This window comes from Peromyscus eremicus, chromosome 9 (assembly GCF_949786415.1).
Source record: "Peromyscus eremicus chromosome 9, PerEre_H2_v1, whole genome shotgun sequence".
Classification (NCBI taxonomy): Eukaryota; Metazoa; Chordata; class Mammalia; order Rodentia; family Cricetidae; genus Peromyscus; species Peromyscus eremicus.
The window spans coordinates 43,383,318-43,402,295 of NC_081425.1; the positions used below are offsets into that span (position 1 = coordinate 43,383,318).

An 18,978-nucleotide genomic window follows, 5' to 3' on the forward strand; every position below is an offset into this window, starting at 1 on the left:
AAAAAAAAAATTTAAAAAGAAAGGAAAACAATTTTACTTCCTGCCTCTCTTGTTTTTCTTTTCTTTCTTTTTTTCCCTTGCAAGAAACTTCTCTGTGTATATAATAATTCAACAGCAGGTTGTGCCCAGATGCATGGAAAGAACCTTGACTTGGATCCTGAAAAGAATAAATGCATATGGGATATAAATATCACCCTGGATTGACTTGATCCTCATCCTGTTCAGCCAATCTGACTGTTTATTACGAGTCTAGAGCTCTGGATAAAGTGTGGGCTGAGATACGAATACTCGTGTCATTAGTGTGACAATTGAAAGCAGGAGAGCAGCCTCCACCTAAATCAGTGATTCTCAACAAAGGGCTGGTTTTACCCCCATACCCTCCCTCCCGGAACATGTGGCCAAGTCTGCAGGCATCTTTGATGCCCCTGATTGGGGGTGTGCTGTTTTGCACATCCGGTAAGATGAAGCCAGAGATGCCCTGTCAAACAATCTGTGGTGAATAGGACAAGCCTTGACCACACACACACACACACAAATCAGTGGGCCTACCATGTCCGTAGTCTCTAAATTGAATAATGCCAGCATAAAGGCAGTATAGCTAATTCAAAGAAGAAACTGAACTCATCCTTTCTCCTTCAAAGCTTCTTTTTTCTTTTTTTTTTCCCCATCCCCCTTTGCCTGTCAATAGTAACCCACTATTGTACTGACACATATATGGAATTCCAGCACTCAGGAGACTGAGACCAAAGGATTGCTGTGAGTCCAGAGGATTTGATGTGAGTCTAAGGCTACGCTGGCTACATAATATCAAGGCAACGAAACTGCCCATTTTAATTTTTTAGGCAAATTAAAAACCTTTGGCCCTGCTTCAACTCTCGAATTCTCACATACAGGCAAACCCCATCTAATGTAACACTGTCACATCTACATGATCCCTCCCCCTTCTCGAGCCTTCTGCCCTTCCTGATCAAACCTTCGTCGGGGCTTGGTTTCCTGAAGGAGCCCCATGGTGACTTTATGAAAGTTTCTCTGTTACCTTCTTCAGTGGGAACTTACTAAAGTGTGAGTCTCGCGTCATTTAGTGCGTGAAATCTTTCCCTTTTATTCATTTTACCCTTAAGGTTAACCCCAAATTCCTTTTCTATTAGACAAGCCCATCATAGTCTAGCCTTCTCCTACCTCAGTCTACTATACTGTCAACAGACTTCCTTTGGTAGCCTGCCTCTCCTGGTAGACTTCGGATTCCCTAAGAATCATGGTCTAGACTCTAGAATCTCTGGACCTCTTTAAGAATGAACAGTCCCAGTCTGTTTGTTGAACTAATAAAGGGATCCCTCTGAGCATATATAGGACTGAGTGTAGGATAGAATCTTATAGAACACATGTTTAGGACAGACAGGTAAAATCAGGAGGCTGGAAAGTGGTATAAGCTACAGAATGAGGAAAGCATGGACTCAGCCAAGCCCAAAGTACAGGAAATAGTTTGAAGGAAAACAGCGCTGTTGTTGTGGGTATTTTACTTTTTTTTGTGGGAGGCCCTCCACCCAGCTCCCCAATAAGTCACACACAGAGGCTTAGTCTTATTATGAATGCCCAGCCTTAGCTTGGTTTAGTTTCTAGCCAGCTTTCTTTATCTCAAATTATCCCGTCTATCTTTTGCCTCTGGGCGTTTCCCATTCTCTTACCTCTGTAAATCTTATTCTTTCTTGGTGGCTCGCTGTGTGTCTGGGTGGCTGGCCCCTGGAGTCCTCTTCTTTCTCTGGCTGCTTCTTTTCCTTCTCCTCCCAGATTTCTCCCTTTATTTATTCTCTCTGTCTGCCAGCCCCGCCCATCCTTTCTCCTGTCTTGCTATTGGCAGTTCAGTTCTTTATTAGACCATCACGTGTTTTAGACAGGCACAGTAACACAGCTTCACAGAGTCAAACAAATGCAACATAAATGAAAGCAATACACCTCAAAATAATATTCTACTACACAGCGCCATCTAAGATTATAATGAAAAGTCAGTGTGTGATGGCTAGCATTATGTTTTAAGTTTAAATTACTTCACACAAGAGATCTATAAAACAAAAATGCCTCTAACCTGTAAGCCCCACTTGCTCAAGGACAGGTAACTTCCCAGAATGCTGAGGGCTGTACTTGTCATTGCCTGGTCTTATACAATTTTAATGAAACTGTTGTTTATGTAAGATAACAAACTGTGTGTTTTTGCTGCAGTAAACAAGCTGGCTTGCTCCTGACTGCAGAGAAACCCTGTCATGAAAAACCAAAGTAAATAAATTAATAATAACAATAATAATAGTAATGATATCAAATTAATCCAAACTTATTTATTTATTTATTTATTTTGGTTTTTCGAGACAGGGTTTCTCCTTGTAGCTTTGCGCCTTTCCTGGAACTCACTTGGTAGCCCAGGCTGGCCTCGAACTCACAGAGATCCGCCTGGCTCTGCCTCCCAAGTGCTGGTAATCCAAACTTTAAGAGAAGGCTGGGCTGGGTGTGGTGGTGCTTCCATCCCAGCACTGCAGAGGCAGAGGCAGGCCAGTCTCTGTGACTATCAGTTCAGCATGGTCTACATGATGAATTCCAGGCCAGCCAGGGCAACACTGGGATACCCTGACTAAAAACAAACACAGAGAAAAGCCAGGCGTGGCGGTAACACTATTTGTTTTTACCACATTCAATGTGTTACATTCCATCTTCTAGGTCTGCTTTTCCATCTGAAAATATTGTCCTTCAGCCTGAAAAGCTTCACTCAGCATCCACACAGCACAAATTTGCTGGCAATCATCTCTCAATTTGTCTTTTACTTGGAGGAAAAAAGAATGTCTTCCTTCTTTCTGAAGGACATTTTCAGTGGAGCACAGAGCTCTGCTTTTACCCTTTGCATTCTGCCTTCTACAGATGTCATCCCTACCATCATCTAGACCCCAAAGCTGACCACAAGATAGCTTTACTCTTTTCATTATGTGTGGAAGGGGGTAGGGATGGAAACAGAGACAGACATTACAGTGAAGTAACTTTACATTTTAGCTGCCTCTAAGTTTTTCCTTAATGTTTGACCATTAGCATCTAGTCATAATGTAAACATACTTTTCTTTGTAGGGTTTGCTGAGATTTCTAATCTACAGGCATTAAAAAAAAGTCAAAGACAGGAAATTTAGGGTTTAGAAACCAAATATATATATTTATATATTTGTCATATATGTGAATATATTCATCTCATAGCCGTTATTCTTATGCCAGGCCAACTTCCAATCCCAGGGAAGACATTCATGTTTTTTTCTTAATCAACTTCCTAGTTGTTTCATCTTGCAATAGCTGATGTCTCTCCTTTAGAATATTAAGCAGCACTGCAGTTTTGCCTTGGTGAGATGAATTGAATGACAGCTGTCTTCCAACTACAGCATGACCTCCATGACAGTGGAGGCGCTATCTTCCTGCATTTTGTTTTGTGCTGTTCCCAGAACCCATCAAGGTGACTTCTTTAGAGTAGAAACTCAATAAACGTTTATTGAGTTGGTCTACTGGTGATACAACCCCCACTATTCACAGGTTGAGACAGGAGGATCACAAGATCCAGGACTGCCTGAGCTGCAGAATAAATATTTGTTGACTGGGTTCCTAAACAACATGGATAATACTTTAAAACCCTTAGTGCAATCCCTGATTTGTAGTAAGCTATCAGCAAAGCTTAGCTGTTATTTGTAATTAACATTCCTAAAGGCATTTACTATAAAAAAAATTAATACCATTCAAGTATTATTCCTCAGATGCTTGGGAAATTCTGATATGGAGTATTCTTTTGAAGATTTAGGTTATAAACATGAAAAGGGAAAGCATTGGACAAAGGTTCATGATCAATAAAGTACTTCAGTGTCTAGATGGAAAGAATGGGGATATTATTACAAGAAAAACTAGAAATACTTCAAATTATTTAGTTCTGATATAGGACTTTTTAAATAAGACCGTTAAAATTATAGATTTGTTTTTAGTTTTTGTTTTAGAGTTTTTGTTTGTTTGGTTTGGTTTGGTTGTTGAGATAAGATAGACCATGCTGGCCTTGAACTCAGTGATTCTCCTGCTTCAGCTCCCTGAAAGCTAGGATTACGGATGTGAGCCACCACGCTCAGCCATTATGGCATCTTTAAGGCTCCATATAGCTTCTTGAAATTCCTCCACTTCAGGAATATCATGATATTCCTGTCAAGGTCCCTTCTCACTGAACTATGTGTAGGAGGGGATAGGAGGTAGGGACGTGGATCTCAACTATTGGCAAGAGAGGCCCTGGAGTCTCTGATACACCACACAGGCTGGGAGAATATGCTGAGTGCTCAGGTACATGGAAAAGCAGCCCTTCAATTTCAGTTCCCTAGTTTTAATTGTAAGTCAACAACCTTGGAAACTACAAGATCACTTTAGCCTGGGGCTCTGATGCTGCAGGAATGAGGTTACTGAGTTAGAAAAGCCACTGGCAGAGATCAGAGGTGATGTTAAGGGGACCCTAGACGGGTAAAGGCACAGGTAGACACTGAATGTCAATTGCAATCTCCAGATCACCTGTCCACTGGTAAGAGGCTTTAATCTTTCCTGATGAGCCATTCTTGTATGTTTTTTGGGAAACAAGACCACCCAGAATGCTAGAGAAGCTGTTTTTCGGTGAATCAATTAGTAAAAGATCGTGGATATGAGAGGAGTAAACAGAGGGCAATAGTGAATAAGAACATGTTGGGTTTGGATCCTGTGATGTTTAGGTTTAATTGTTGACTTGACACAATCTAGAATCTGTTGAGGAGTGAGCCTCAGTGAGGGACTGTCTAGATAAGGTTGGCATATGAGCATATCTGGGGGGTGGCTATCTTGATTATTAATGCTAATCCATGTGGGAAGGCTCAGCTGGCCAGGCACTATTCTCTAGGCAGAGGGTCCTGGAGTGTAGAAGAGTAGAAGAGGTCAGCTGAGTTATAAGCATGTATGCATTCATTTCTCTTTGCCCTTGACTCTGGATGTTCAAGCCCCTATCACCTAGACTTCCCCAAATGATGGACTGTAACCTAGAACCATGAGCTAAAAGCAATCTGTTCTCCCTTAAGTTGCTTTTTGTCGGGTTTTTTTTTTTTTTTTTTTTTTTTTTTTGGTTTTTTGAGACAGGGTTTCTCTGTGTAGCTTTGCTCCTTTCCTGGAACTCACTTGGTAGCCCAAGCTGGCCTCGAACTCACAGAGATCCGCCTGGCTCTGCCTCCCGAGTGCTGGGATTAAAGGTGTGCGCCACCACCGCCTGGCTTTGTCGAGGTATTTTATCACAGAAACAAAGATGACATCAGGACAAGCTCTCAACACCCATCACTGAGATGCTGGGATTGGCTGCTGCTGACTTACAGTTGTGTCTCTCACAGTCCCTTCAGGCCTCCCTCCTAGAGAAAATCATATGGAAATGCCTGTAGCCGGAAGTTTTCCTGTGTCCCACCTGGTCCTGCAGCCACTGGATCCCAAGTAAACACACAGAGGCTTGCATTAATCCAAACTGTTTGGTCTATGGCTTAGGCTTCTTGCTAGGTAGCTCTTTTATCGTGTTGACCCATTTCTATTAATCTATGTTTTGCCATGTGGCCGTGGCATTACTGGTGTGCTGACATGTTGCTCCTTGGGCGGTGGGCTGGTGTCTACTCTGACTCCACCCTCTTCTCCCTGTATCTCTTGGATTTCCTGCCTGGCTCTTATCCTGCCTTACCACAGGTCAAAACAGCTTCTTTATTAACCAATAGTAGCAACACATATGCACAGTGTACAGAAAAACTATCCTACAGCAAATGCGATCTTCCCTCCAGAGCTGGCTACAGAACTAGATGACCTCTTGGCTTTGTTTTATGTGAAATCTGCCTTTCATATTGCTTACAGCTTACCTCTTGAGAACACTCCATAAGAAAACTCTTCCACCGAAATCTGTGTTTCTATTTCGAGGGAGACCAACATGTGTGTCCGTGGGGGTTGTTTGAAAGGTAGCACAGAGCTTAATATTTCCCATCTCCATATTGGGTATGGACATCAGGAGTTGTAGCACTAGAGTCTCCAAGTGAAGGAGATGTTACACACCCCTTGTAGATACTCAGAAATACCTTAAGAATCTTTCCTGAGAGCACAGAGCCCTGGATAGGTGCCATGGCTGAGAAAAGGAAGATACTATTTGTTAATGATAATTCATTTGTTAGAAGATGATGTTGAAGTATAAGGGAGACCTAGGTTATATTTGTAAGGAAACAGCAGTCAGTGTGTTTCTACTAAAATCAAATTATATCTCTTTGAAATGTTGAAGTAGTTTTGTCTTTCGAGGCAAGCTTCTCATAATGTGGCTCAAAGACTGCCTGTCACAGAAACGCCTGGGAATCTACTGTTGCTGCAGGTCTTGGGATTCTATCTCATGTCAAGAGAATCAGAAGCTCTGGGACTTGAGAAGCTGCATGTTCAACAGGCTTTGAAAATAAATATTTACAGGGACTGAAGACATGGCTCTGAAGTTAAGAGAGTGCACTACACTTGCACAGAACCTAAGTTCAATTCCCAGCGTTCACATCAGTTAGTTCACAACTGGTTGTAACTCCAATTCCAGGGGATTGTCTCTGGCCTCTTTGCATACTTGCACTCACATGTACACACACACACACACACACACACACACACACACACACACACACACACACGGGGGGGATTAAAAATAAAATCTTTTTAAAATAAATATTTCTGGACTGATTAAGAAGTCCACAGATGATAAATTTTTCCTGCAATTAAAGAGCAGTGGCAATTGTGCAACACTAAAGCCACTAACCTGTACATTTCACAATTGTTAAAGTAATCAAGTTTATGTTGTGTGAATTTTATCTCTATTAAATATTTATATTTACATTTATATTGGCAGAAATCACACTATTGGTTGCTAGGGGCTTCAGCTGGGGTAAAGACAGGCTACAAGGGTGATATGGTAACTTGGAAAGGTGATGAAAAGTGTTTGTGTCTTTATTGCATTAGTTCCACACAGTGGCCATGACTCATGGAACCATATGCCTAAAGAGGATACCTTTACCTTATACATTGTATTTCTCAATAAGATCTAAAAAAATCGCATGTGTGTGTGTGTGTGTGTGTGTGTGTGTGTGTGTGTGTGTGTAACCTCAAGAGATTAAAAAACAACATGAATCACTGTTTTGAACCATAGGCCTACACATATCCAAGATTCTGGGAAACATACCTGGGGCATAGATATGGGAAGAAACTGATAGAAATACTGTGTATATTTTTGTAAAGATAAGAGCGAAATTATACTATTCTGGCATCTGTAAATCCATTTGAAAGGCTCACTAATGCTATGTGGAGATTGGCACTGTTGACCCTACTCCATCTGTCACTGGAGAGTCCCAGGGGAAGACTAAGTCCTACATAATGAGTGTGCAGTCCCCTGTGAACTCATTCAGAAAATCACTGCCTACTGTAGGCTGCATGGATGTAGGAGGATAATACTAAGTTTTAAATAGATTAATCCATAAAACATGGAAAAATGGTTTTCTAAATCTCTAAAACGATGATACTGATTGAAGATAATACTAATAATCTCAGCCAAAGGGCTATGAACTGGCTGAACTAATGTTCTAGAAATTCCTGCCACTGGCTGCCCACCTTAGAAAGAAATTCTGTTATTCTTCATAGTCTTTGTATTCTCATACCTCATTTTCAGCCAACTGCCAAGCAATGCAAATTTAATCAGGTCTGAACTGAAGCCAGACAATGAGTGGGACACTGATTAACTGCTTTTTAAGAGAAAGTTGTGTTCTGGAGGGAGAATCTTGAAAATAGAGGCTTTGGTGTTTTTCTCATCCTTCAGGGATTTTGTTGTTTAATAATGAAAACATTCTCTTAACCAAAACTATTGCTATCTGTGGAAAGAATTTTAAGTCAATTTTCACATCTTTCCAATGAAAGACTTCAAGTAGAACTTGAGCCCATATGTTAAAAGTTTTCTAATACAACATTTAACCAGGTGTCACAGTGCATGCCTGTAATCCCAGCACTCAGGAGGTTGAGGCAGGAGTATTTCCACAAGTTTGAGGCCAGCCTGGGATATATAGGGAGTTCAAAACTAGCCTAGAAATCCTGTCTATTAAAAAAAGCCATGTCAAAAAATTTTAGTTAATTAATATCACTTTTCAACTGATTTATGAGACCAACCACGGTATCAGGGAAGACAGAAGTTGTCATTGAGTTTCAGTCAAACTTACAGGTAGTGCTGACCATGCAATTGAGTCTCTGTGTCTTTGGGAGCTATTTCAACATTGAAAAAAAGCACAATGGTAAATCACATTAGAAATAGCATTTAAGTCAATGGACCACACAACACCAGACTTAAACATTGCAAAATAATGCAGCATCTCATCTCTTTCACGTAAAAAAAAAAAAAAAAAACAAAAAACATGTCACCATGGTATTTCATTGAAGCCACTCCCTGATATATCTATACCCTTCATCACACTCCATCAGCCACTTCATTCCTATAAGTAGAAATACTATTTAAACTTTTAGTAAAGATGATAAAGAAATTCTCCTTCTTGGGCATTTGGAAACCCACTTGAAAGGTTTATTGTGAATGCTTACGTAGAGAATGACATTGTTTCTTGTTATTCATTTGTTATTCTACCCAAGTTCCTAGGTCTGTATTCCCTACTCTTGAAGCTGCCTTTTACTTCTTCTGGGTTCTTCAATGGGTCTCTCAAATGCAAACGTCCACAACAGAGCTGGGGCTCTTCCTCACCCTCATCCTTTGCTTGGGTTCCCAAGATTTCATTCTTCCAGCCTTTTTCTCATTTCACACCTTACCTTCAAGTAACAACCGAGGTGAAAACTTCTACTTTCCCAGACTTGGCTTTTGTCTTTCCTGATCTGTCCATTGGTTGTTGAGCTCTGGGTTGCTATCTAGATCTGGATTTTTCTAGCATGTAATTTCCAGTCCTATCCCCTTCCTCATTCCTCCTTATCTCCTGACTTCCTCTTCATCAAAAGAAAAAAATGGAAGTATTTTTTGTTTGCTAAATATTTATTGTACAGAAGCAGGAAGAAGAATACTTCCTTCTCTTTTTAAAAGCCATATTAAATTGCATGTTTATTCAGTCCCAATGGATTTTGTTGGTGCAGATCCTGTCCAGCTGGTTTGGATGGGTGACAGGGTGGATTGGGGGTGAATACCTACTCCAGAATTAGTAATTTCATGTTTTCCCTGTGGCCAGACATAGTTAATGTGTGACCACTCATGACTCCAAAGGAAAGCATTTTTTTGGGGGGGTGGGAGGGTAAGTATAGGTATTATCAGGAGTCCAGTTAGTTTTGGTGCTTTAGTCAAAAGCATTCATTCTTATTTTTGCTATGAATCATGTTCTCATCATATATTCCTGGCTAGTCTGGAATTTGCTTGTAAAACAGGCTGGCCTTGAACTTGTGGCCATCCCCCTGCCTTTTCCTCTAGAATATTTGAATTACATGTAAGCACCACCACAAACAGCTCAATAGTGTTATTTTAAGGACAATATTTCACTGGAAGAAAATGGTTTGTCTATTGAGAGAGGCTTCCCAAGTGCAAAAGAAAATCTTAAATTTATTCTGCATGATAAATCACTTCCAGTGGTTTTGTCTCACTGTACATTTTATAGAGATATGCATTGATATATGTTATCTATGATATATATGCACACATATATGTTTATATATATGGTTTAAACAAACATTAGCTGAAGTTTTCTCACAAAAATTGCACTGCAAAGATTTTTTTAAACTAAATTATAGTGTTAGCACACATTTTCAATGGCGCTTGTGAAAGATAAATGGCACTGTTTGCGATGCTGGTTACCACGTGGAAAGGTCACAGTCACAACAGAACCCAGTGATAGTTTTTAGAACTTTACTAAGAGGGAAAAGGGGTAGGGGAGAGAAAGGGGAGCCAGGCCTGGTGGGGAAGGGAAGCAGGGAGCAGAGCAGAGAGTAGGGAGCAGAGAGGGAACAGAGAGAGAGCAGAGTGAGAGTGGGGGGTTTGTGTCCAGGTTTTTTAAGGCACAGAACGCATGACCACGTAGTCACCAGCGCCTGATGATGACGTAAGGTACAGGACCCCAAGCTGTGCATGTACAGGATCCTAACACCTTGTATGACTAAAGTATCAAGCTGTGGCTTCAGCATTTGCTTTTGTTTATGTTGCCATCAAATAAGACATATATTGTGGGAGAATTGTTGGTACAGCCGTTCCACTGTGCCAATAAAGTCATCTTCAGTCAAAGGACAGAGTCAGCAATTGGCTGACCAGGAATTAGCTGTAGAGTTCTTGGAGGACTGGGGAGGTTGGCTAGAGACAGGAAGAGAGAAGAGATTTCCAGAGCTGGCAGTTCAGGAAAAATGTGGAGAGAGGGTCAGCCAATTGACTCTCCACTGTCCTTGGATTTATGGGGTCTTTGTCTCAAGTTCTGACACCTGAGTTTTTATTATACTGGAATAAAGTAGATATTCATTAAATCTGGCACCCAACGTGGGACATTATTAAGCAATGCCAAGACACTGAACCCACTACATTGCCACCACTACAAATGCACTGGCTGACTTTGTCTCCCTCCCCACTGGCCCTCCACAGCTGTTTTTCCACATCTGAGTTTTCTGTTGCAGTCTTTCTACAGCAGCCTTCAGCTGTTGCCCGCCCCCAGCCCCAAAATGCTGCTGAGGTTAGCAGCCCCACTGCTGGCCTGTGCCCTCACTTCCTACCACGTGGGCCTCCCCCAGGCCCTCCTCCCAGGGCTACCAACCTAGGCCAGCTCGGCCATCCTGAGACCCACTTGACCTGCTTGGAGCTCATGTTTTACTGCTGCTGCCACCACTGCAAGCTGCCAAGAGGGCCCAGCCGTGGCCTGCAGGTGTCCTGTACCCAGCTGTGCTGAGCAGTCATAGCTAGCGCTCCCCCCAGCCCTACTGCTGCATGGGCAGGTGTTTTTGGCCCAGCCATCAGCCTTGCAGCACAGTGATAGCCAGCAGAGTACATTCCCTGTCAGCCCCCCCCCCCCCCCGGCCCACTGCTCCCAGCAGGCAGCTTGGTTGTCTCCCATGCTGCATTCTGTCCTCCACTGCTACCTGCAGGCAGGGTGGTCCTATCCCATGCTGCCTCCCAGCTGCGTGAATTTCTTCTACTGGTTTCCTTATGTTAGCTCTTCAGACAGCACGTCCCCTTCCCCACTCATGGTGCATAAGCAGCCACACTGGCCCCTGTCATGTCCCCACTCTCTATGCCAGCACAGTCAAACAGCATCATTACAGCTGATTACAACCCCGCCCTAAGCCTCCTACCCACCCCACCCCCGAAAACATCTCCACCTACACTGTCAGCATCATCAGATCTGGTTAAGACACTTGGAAATTTTTGTTCGTTTGTTTGTTTGTTTTTTCAAGACAGGGTTTCTCTGTGTAGTTTTGGTGCCTGTCCTAGATGTCACTCTGTAGACTAGGCTGGCCTCAAACTCACAGAGATCCACCTGGCTCTGCCTTCTGAATGCTGGGATTAAAGGCATGCACCACCACCACCTGGCAAGACACTTGGAAATTTTTAAATTGGGAATCAGCTTTAAAAAAGGCAGGAAGGCTTTCCCATGTTAAGAATCAGAAATATCACAATGCAGGGACTTAAGACCTTGTTTAGTGTTTACTATAGATGGCTTGCAAATGGAAAAAATAAATGATGTGATAAACAACTTAGCTAGAATTGACATAATGTCTTTCATAATTGTTATTAGTTTGGTAATTCATAGCTTATCCTCAAAAAAGCTGTTTGATAATTGTACCAAATATGGTAATTTGGCTGTTAAGATATAAACTTTAGAAAGACTTTCTTTTGATAAGACACAAGCCTTAGAAATACAACCAATAAGATACAAGCCTTAGAAAGACCTACTAATGAAAGGGACCTGCCTCTACTGAATGTACCAGGCTCTGCTGACTGCACATGGGAGGCCTTACCTTCTCATAGGAGGAAATGGGGGGTGGGTTGGGGTGGAAAGGCTGGAGGGGTGGGAGGAGGGAAGAGGGGGATCTGTGATTTGTATATAAAATGAATAAAAATTTTCCTAATTAAAAACTAAAAAAAACAAAAATAAAAACAAAAAACACCATATAAGATAGATTGAATGCATAGGGCCAGAAAGACACATAGAAAATTAAAACCATATGTGGCCAATATAGCAATGAATTTATGGGGACATGATTTGTTGCAGCAATAGAAAACACAGATTAATATTCCTCTAAATTTCAGACACAAACTGTAAAACAAGAATGTTTCTGAGAGAACTATTAAAAGGTATTATCAAGAATAGTCAAAGACTGTTAATGTACATAAGCACAGCACAACAACTGGTGATCTTTCAAAGGTAGCAACAGCCCTACCTTTAAAATGGTTGACTGACAAACCTGTCTGAGTGGAACAATGGCCTTGGACATCAGGAAAATTACAGGCATTAGAATAGCTGGAACAGAAGCAGCTAAATGCTCAACATATTGAAGAATTAACCAGTCCTTGGAATTCTCCTGTATTTGTCATTAAAAAGAAATATGGAAAATGGAGAATGTTAACGGATTTAAGAGCCATAAATAAGGTGTTTTAGCCAATGAACACTTTACAGTCTGGAATTCCCTTGTCTTCTCTATTACCTAAAGGATGGTCTATTATAGTGATTGATTTAAAAGACTACTTCTTTACTATACATTCACAAGAAAAGGACAGAGAAAAATTTGCCTTCACAGTGCCTACTTAATAGTTCCCAGCCTGTTAAAAGGTATCAGTGAAAAGTTCTTCCATAAGGGATGTTAAACAACCCCAACTTGTGTCAATATTTTGTACAACAGACATTGGAAATAACTCGTAAACAGTTTCCTCAATCTGTAATTTACCATTGTATGGTTGATATCTTACTAGCTGATTCAGACAGAGATACCTTTAAAAAATGTTGGAAGAAGCAAAGAAAATTTTGTCTTATTGGGAATTACAAATTGCTCCTGATAAAATACAAAGAGGATATTCTATTAACTACCTAGGATATAAGACAGGTTTGCAAAAGTTTAACCACAGAAAGTACAAATCAGGAGAGACCAATTACAAACTTTTAATGATTTTCAAAAATTGCTCAGAGATATTAACTAGCTATGGCCCACAATTGGATTAACAACTCAAGAGCTAAGTAATTTATTTCAAACCGTACAAAGTTATAAAGGCTTAAATAGTCCAAGAAGTCTATTAGCTGAAGCTGAGAGAAAATTGTCTTTGGTAGAAAAGAAACTACAGGATGCACATATGGATTACTTAGATCCAGAGCTTGATTGTATTCTGGTTATTTTACTTTCTACTCATTCTCCTACAGGAATTCTTATGCAGAGAAAAGATAATGTCTTAGAATGGATATTTTTTACCACACAAAAAGGTAAAAAAATTTAATATCTGTGTAGTAAAGTTTTCTGAATTGATTTTGAAAGGAAAATTGAGACTTCATCAATCAGGAAGAATAGCCTCAACAGAAATTGTGGTACCTTTTACTAATGCTGAAATTGTCTCATTATAGGCGGAAAATGAACATGGGCACAGAGCTTGCAGTAATTTCTTGTGAAATATTAGCAACAAATATCCCAAAAGCAAGAGACTTCAATTTATAAAAAAGAACTAATTAGATACTTCCTCACTGTCCAAGGAACACCAATTTCTGGAGCCCCTACATTCTATACTGATGCAAACAAAAACGGGAAGGCAAGTTGTAAGTCAGGAAATTTAAGTAAGATAGTTCAAAGTCCCTATGATTCCATTCAAAAGGCAGAATTATATGCTATTCTTGTGGTATTATTAGATTTTCCAGAACCTCTTAATATAATTACTGACTCTCAATATGCAGAAAGAGTTGTTTTGCATATCGAAACCATTAAACTTATTCCAGATGATTCAGCATTAACTTTGCTATTTATTCAATTATAAGAAATAATCAGGAATAGAATCATCCTTGTATATAACACATATCAGCTCCCATATGGATCTACCAGGCCCTCTAGCACAAGGGAATAATAAAATTGATCAGCTATTGGTAGGAAATGTGATAGAAGCCTCAGAATTTCATAAGAAATACCATGTTAATAGCAAAGATTTGAAGAAAGATTTTTCTATCACTTGGCAACAAGCCAAGGAAATGTCCTACTTGTTCCTTGTATAACCAAACTCCACTACCTGCAGGAAGTAATCCAAAGAGTACTCAAAGAAATGAAATTTGGCAAATGGATGTGTTTCATTTTGCAGAGTTTGGAAAATTAAAATATGTACCGTAGATACATGTTCAGGATTTCAATGAGCAACTGCTTTGAATTCTGAAAAGGCTGATTCTGTAGTGAGACATTTATTAAAAGTTATGGCCATTATGGGAATACCTGCACAAATTAAGACTAACAATGCTCCAGTATTTATCTCTAGTAAAATGAAACATTTGTTTGCATATTACAACATAAAACATATTATGGGTATACCACACGATCCTACAGGACAAGCAGTTACAGAAAGATCTAATTGCACTTTAAAAGACATGCTTAATAAACAGAAAGGGGTAATAAAGACCCCTGGTAATAGATTACACAATGATTTATTAACTTGAAATTCTCAAAGTTCTAATGAGAAAGAAACATCAGCTGTGGAGAGACATTGGATAGTAGAAAAAACTGCTGAACTAAATCAGCCTGTATGCTTTAAGGATGTGTTGACCTCTGACTGAAAACTACTATATATGTTACATTGGGAAAGAGGTTTTGATTTTGTTCCCACGGGAAAAGAAAAGCTATTGATATCATCAAAATTGATAAAGATTAGATGTGAACAGGAGAGACATCTTGATTAGGAGATCTCTAGTTCGTTAAACAGCTTGGCCATTCAACCTTCCAAAAAAGAAAACTCCCCAAAGTTAGTGTTCGGGCAGGGTTTTGTTTTTTGTCTTTTCAGTGGAATGAAGGCATCCAGCTAAGGAACCTGAAGATGACTGGCCAAATGAGACTTCTAAAGAAGAAGGACAAATCATCCAGAGAAAATGCCCCAAGAAAAAGAACAAATTGGTCAGTGGTATAGCACACTTCCAATAGGATACAAATCTCATAAATCTTCCCAAATGTTTTTCTCTACTGTTCTCTACAGATACATAAGGAAAATGGTCTTTTTGTAGTCCTAATCCAGTTAAAAATAAAAGTGGTTTAGATTTGGAGCATAGCTCTCTCCTTTTCCAAAACCAAGCATGCTTGTTAAAGGAAAATCCCAAATCTCTGTCTCATGTCAGAAGAGCCACCTGGTATGGGGCAGAAAAACAAACAAACAAACAGACAAACAAAAAAACAAAAAACAAACAGAACACCAAAACTAGGGACTATTCTATTTCCACTAATATTATAATCCTTTCCTTTTATTTTGACTATTTAAAACTTTTCTTAAGGTATAAAGACTATCTCAAAATTTATAAGATTACTAAATGTATTTAAACCTTCTATTGTGATATTAACGGTTATATAAAGTATTAACTGATTCTAGAAACAGGGTACATTGTAACACAAATTGCTAAATGGTCTTATTAATTGAATACACAGAGCCAGATATTGGGGTGAAAGTTGAAAGATCACAGGGATAGAACAAGTCAGCCACAAGTTCTTACTGCTAGGAAATCCTCAGCCCAAGAGAGCTATTTCCTGTATACTCATGCCTATATACCTTTCTGTGCCCTGACATCTTAGTTCCTGTCTCCACCCAGTTACATCACTTCCTCTTTCTGCCCAGCTCTATCACTTCCTGTCTATCTATACAGACCTCCAGACCTCTATGGTTAACTAGTGCTGGGATTAAAGGTGTATGCTACCAAGTCTGGCCATGAACTCACAGAGATCAGGATGAATCTCTGCCTCCTGAATGCTAGGATTAAAGACATGTGCTACCACTGCCTGACCTCTATGTTTAATATAGTGGTTGGCTTTATCCTTTGATTCCCAGGCAAGCTTTGTTTGTTAGAGCACAAATAAAATATCACCACACTACATCAAGCTTCTTGTATGTGATTTCAGGCTTGAGTCTAAAGCAGGTAACTAGGAACTATGTTTGTATATCCCAGATGTATTTAATAAATTGTGGTCCTTTAACCTCTCCAAGATCCACTGCATATGACATTCAAAATGTTTGTTTCCTGCAGTGAACTGTGACTATTCCTAACGGCAACCTTTGAAGTCTCCAAAAGGATGTTGGGGCCCCACAACAATGAATTCACCTGGATTGTGGTAATGCCACTAAGCTGACAAACACCACCCAAAGATCATCAGCTTTGGACTACAAACTTCTTAGGACAGTTAGATAAGATGGTCCAGCCTCATAGACTACTTCAGTCAGGACTTTATATAATCCTTGCACTCTCCCATTACATCAAGACGGGGCAACAGGTAGCTCTCCCAAAACTTTCAATCTTTATCTCAATTTTTTTCAGGGTCTCATAAAGATGCTGTTGCCCCTAGACAACAGAAAACAATTTTAATAACCTGATGTGCACATTCCTAAGAGATGGGATGGGTGGTTTTTGGTCATTGGAAGGATGTTTGTCATCACTTAGAGGGATTAGTCACAAGTTCTTATTGGTCATGGTCAGGGAGAAATCTAAACAAGGAAAATTAGATTCAGGGATCTTGTTCTAAAAAGAAAAAGAGGGGATATAGATTATAGGATAAAAAGTAGATTATTAAATCTACTTTCAAACTAAAAAAGCAACTACTAGTCTCAAATACATTACATTGGTATGGATTTTTTTGTATATTGATACAAATTCAAGGTTATTTTTATTATACTGTATTATATGTTTCTATTTATTGTTTAAGGTATTGTACCAATGAAGCTTAATTAAAAATGTAAAGTTCTAGTCCTTGAAAGCTATTTAGAATAATAAACAAATATAGGTTAGTACTCAGTCATCTGTAACAATCAAAGTTATCATCATGTTAGTTATTTTTTCAAAGTCAATCAGAGACATATTTTAAATAGATTGATAGTCTTCAAACATTTTAGAGACGTACAGAATGTGGCATTTTAATGTTTTAATAACATAAGGCTTTTCAAGATAGTGAGACATGCCTGCTCCTGGCAGCACCAATTTACTCCAAAAGAGGATGGTGGGCATTGAAGAATCTCCATATGGAGTTTGCTTTCATTTGTGGCAAAGTTAGCCACTGGGTAAAGAAACTGCCCTTGCCTTGACTGCTAACAGTATGCTGTCCAAATTGGAAAAGCAGGACACAAAAGAAGGCAACTGCCAAACTTTGCCAAGACAAGATAGGACAGTCCTTCAAAATTCCTGCTTCACAGAAAAGTCTGTCAGATATTTTGTGCCCATAGCCTGGAGATGGATGCCCCAACATTGCAGAGGAACCCTGGAGTGACTATCCAGGCAGGCATATGTCTCTGTTGTTTCTTAGTTTTGGAATTGCTTGCTCTGCAGTTCCTGTTTACTCAGGTAATATTATATCCTTCTCAAGTCTCTGATGGGGTTGAAGATTAGATAGTTATAGATACAGTTCTCCTTAGTTATGATAGACAGTAAATTAGGTACAAAACTTTGGACTCACCAAGATAAGATAGATTAATAGAGTATTTTCTATGAATTTGCCAAATACTAATGGACTAGACATAGTGAATGTATTGTTCTTGTTGTGTATAGTTTTACTATGTCAGAGTTAAAACCATTCCTTTTTATTTAGACAAAAAGGGGGAAATGTTTTGGGAGAATTGTTGTCACAGCCATTCCACTGTGCCAATAAAACCACCTTGAATCCAAGGACAGAGTCAGCAATTGGCTGATTGGGATTAGCCATAGAGTTCTTGGAGGCCTGAGGAGGTCTGCTAGAGAGGACAGGAAGAGAAAGGAGGGGGTTTCCAGGGAGTTTCTGGGGCTGGTGGTTCAGGAAAAAATGTGGAGAGAGGGTCACCCAATCAATTTTCCACTACCCTTGGATTTATCAGGTCTTTATCTAAATTTCTGACTCCTGAGGTTTTATTATACTGGAAAATTTAAATATTCATTACAAACAAGAATACAGGAAGTTCCTGACTAACACTCACCTGATTTAACCCTAGTTCCTTGTCAATGGTCTTGTGGGATATTGCTAAAATTCTGACTCTTGGTGGGACTTAAACGTCTATCCACCTTAACTTATGGTTCCAATGACAAACTGAAGTGCAATTCCACCAAAGTTCACTTTGCGGAACCAATGATTTATTAGTCTTGCTCACAGAGTAATGGATGAGGGATTACAGGCAGAAAGCAGTCACAATGGAAGATCTTTTCAGGTCCAAAGAAACTCCAATTACCCAAACTTCAAAAGGCAGACCAAATGTCCAGAAATGAGCTCAACCTGGAAGAGAGGAGGCTTTCTGGTAGCTAGATAAAAGACAGAATTCCTCTGGAACTTGTGAAGCAGGTTTCAAAAGGCATTATTTCCTATATCTTTGGCAGAAGGCATATATGGCCACCTATAGTACCTGTTAGCATATCAAAGCCCATGCTGGCCTCCAGGTCCCCTCAAGTATCACAAGTACTTGTTACACTTTTCAGAGTCCATGCTGGCATCCCAACCCTTCTCACCTCCTCCCTTACCCTAAACTCCCTCCAGCTCACAGGCTTCTCTCTCCCAGCTACTCATTCTCCTTATAACCCTGCTATTTCCACTACGCTCCCGCTCTCCCTCCCCCGCCAGCTCTGCTCCTGCTTCTCTTACTGTTTACTCTATTATTTATCCCTCCCCACCCCCACCATGCTATTCTTCCTTGTCTCTCTCTCAGATAGCCCTAACCGTATCCAGCCTGCTGCCCATGGTCAATCTACTCTCTCTGCTCTGGACTCTTCCAGATGCCTCTGGCAATTCCCTCTTTCATGT

At 40.0% G+C, this 18,978-nt stretch overlaps 2 long non-coding RNA genes across 3 annotated transcripts in view; both read left to right on the forward strand.

Moving 5' to 3' along the window:
* Positions 1-1,376: 1,376 nt before the first annotated feature.
* The window catches only part of LOC131919891 (uncharacterized), a 21,696-nt gene continuing 4,094 nt past the window's right edge, over positions 1,377-18,978 (forward strand). For both annotated transcript variants that reach the window (XR_009381451.1, XR_009381452.1), the window contains exon 1: positions 1,377-1,399. This is a non-coding gene — a long non-coding RNA (uncharacterized LOC131919891). The remainder of the gene's footprint in view (positions 1,400-18,978) is intronic.
* On the forward strand, positions 13,418-16,583 carry LOC131919892 (uncharacterized). The gene is made up of 3 exons (XR_009381453.1): positions 13,418-13,481; positions 15,029-15,138; positions 16,254-16,583. It is a non-coding gene; the product is annotated as an uncharacterized LOC131919892 (long non-coding RNA).